Source organism: Styela clava, unplaced genomic scaffold (assembly GCF_964204865.1).
Source record: "Styela clava unplaced genomic scaffold, kaStyClav1.hap1.2 HAP1_SCAFFOLD_18, whole genome shotgun sequence".
In the NCBI taxonomy this organism is placed as follows: Eukaryota; Metazoa; Chordata; class Ascidiacea; order Stolidobranchia; family Styelidae; genus Styela; species Styela clava.
The window spans coordinates 42,501-45,000 of NW_027556465.1; the positions used below are offsets into that span (position 1 = coordinate 42,501).

Below are 2,500 nucleotides of genomic sequence, written 5' to 3' on the forward strand. Positions count from 1 at the left end.
ATTCGCAGTTTCGCTTTACGAGAACTCGTACTTGCACCTGCATGGCTTAATCTTTGAGACAAGCATATCACTACTGGCAGGATCAACCAGATAGCTGCGACAGCTGCGCTCGGCCCTTGCTGGGCCGCCCGGCGCGTGCTCGTCGCATTCGTTTAAGACCGAGGCGATCGCCTGCGGCCGTACTCAGCTTCGACAGTCGCTGGCCGCGACGTCCACGCTATCGCCGGCAGTGCCAGGCGGAGCGATTTGCGTTTTTTCTTTGCTCGCCCTCTCTCGGGCTCGATCCATTCAGTTTCGCACAAACAAGAGCTCTGCCGGCCGCCTGCAGCGGTGCCTAAAACCCGGGCATAACAATGCGACCGTTCTGCTAGGCCGACAAGCGCTCAAGCCAGACGCTCGATCGAACGCCCCCTACATATTAGTCGAGACAACGGCTCGCTCATTAGCATCGCGTTTGTACTTTAACTTTTTTCGGCTCGGCTTCTTTCGACGCCGATGCCGGCGACGCAGCACTCTCTCGCCCGCCAGCCACCAAGAAAAGGGTGCGCTCCGACCGGCCCCGCACCGCTCTTTCTTGGCTCATTCGAAATTACTGTCTTTCGCTCTGACATGCCTTACCTAGGGTTAGGTTAGTATGCTTGCACGTTTGTACTTTAACTTTTTTTGGCTTGGCTTCTTTCGACGCCGATGCCGGCGACGCAGCACTCTCTCGCCCGCCAGCCACCGAGAAAAGGGTGCGCTCCGACCGGCCCCGCACCGCTCTTTCATGGCTCATTCGAAATTACTGTCTTTCGCTCTGACATGCCTTACCTAGGGTTAGGTTAGTATGCTTGCACGTTTGTACTTTAACTTTTTTTGGCTCGGCTTCTTTCGACGCCGATGCCGGCGACGCAGCACTTTCTCGCCCGCCAGCCACCGAGAAAAGGGTGCGCTCCGACCGGCCCCGCACCGCTCTTTCTTGGCTCATTCGAAATTACTGTCTTTCGCTCTGACATGCCTTACCTAGGGTTAGGTTAGTATGCTTGCACGTTTGTACTTTAACTTTTTTCGGCTCGGCTTCTTTCGACGCCGATGCCGGCGACGCAGCACTCTCTCGCCCGCCAGCCACCGAGAAAAGGGTGCGCTCCGACCGGCCCCGCACCGCTCTTTCATGGCTCATTCGAAATTACTGTCTTTCGCTCTGACATGCCTTACCTAGGGTTAGGTTAGTATGCTTGCACGTTTGTACTTTAACTTTTTTCGGCTCGGCTTCTTTCGACGCCGATGCCGGCGACGCAGCACTCTCTCGCCCGCCAGCCACCGAGAAAAGGGTGCGCTCCGACCGGCCCCGCACCGCTCTTTCTTGGCTCATTCGAAATTACTGTCTTTCGCTCTGACATGCCTTACCTAGGGTTAGGTTAGTATGCTTGCACGTTTGTACTTTAACTTTTTTTGGCTCGGCTTCTTTCGACGCCGATGCCGGCGACGCAGCACTCTCTCGCCCGCCAGCCACCGAGAAAAGGGTGCGCTCCGACCGGCCCCGCACCGCTCTTTCATGGCTCATTCGAAATTACTGTCTTTCGCTCTGACATGCCTTACCTAGGGTTAGGTTAGTATGCTTGCACGTTTGTACTTTAACTTTTTTTGGCTCGGCTTCTTTCGACGCCGATGCCGGCGACGCAGCACTTTCTCGCCCGCCAGCCACCGAGAAAAGGGTGCGCTCCGACCGGCCCCGCACCGCTCTTTCTTGGCTCATTCGAAATTACTGTCTTTCGCTCTGACATGCCTTACCTAGGGTTAGGTTAGTATGCTTGCACGTTTGTACTTTAACTTTTTTCGGCTCGGCTTCTTTCGACGCCGATGCCGGCGACGCAGCACTCTCTCGCCCGCCAGCCACCGAGAAAAGGGTGCGCTCCGACCGGCCCCGCACCGCTCTTTCATGGCTCATTCGAAATTACTGTCTTTCGCTCTGACATGCCTTACCTAGGGTTAGGTTAGTATGCTTGCACGTTTGTACTTTAACTTTTTTCGGCTCGGCTTCTTTCGACGCCGATGCCGGCGACGCAGCACTCTCTCGCCCGCCAGCCACCGAGAAAAGGGTGCGCTCCGACCGGCCCCGCACCGCTCTTTCATGGCTCATTCGAAATTACTGTCTTTCGCTCTGACATGCCTTACCTAGGGTTAGGTTAGTATGCTTGCACGTTTGTACTTTAACTTTTTTTGGCTCGGCTTCTTTCGACGCCGATGCCGGCGACGCAGCACTTTCTCGCCCGCCAGCCACCGAGAAAAGGGTGCGCTCCGACCGGCCCCGCACCGCTCTTTCTTGGCTCATTCGAAATTACTGTCTTTCGCTCTGACATGCCTTACCTAGGGTTAGGTTAGTATGCTTGCACGTTTGTACTTTAACTTTTTTCGGCTCGGCTTCTTTCGACGCCGATGCCGGCGACGCAGCACTCTCTCGCCCGCCAGCCACCGAGAAAAGGGTGCGCTCCGACCGGCCCCGCACCGCTCTTTCATGGCT

At 56.2% G+C, this 2,500-nt stretch overlaps 1 non-coding gene across 1 annotated transcript in view; it reads right to left on the reverse strand.

Moving 5' to 3' along the window:
- Positions 1–93, reverse strand: part of LOC144418549 (small subunit ribosomal RNA) — a 1,810-nt gene extending 1,717 nt beyond the window's left edge. The window contains exon 1 of the ribosomal RNA XR_013473539.1: positions 1–93. This exon is cut by the window's left edge and continues 1,717 nt beyond it. This is a non-coding gene — a ribosomal RNA (small subunit ribosomal RNA).
- Between the last annotated feature and the right edge of the window lie 2,407 nt (positions 94–2,500).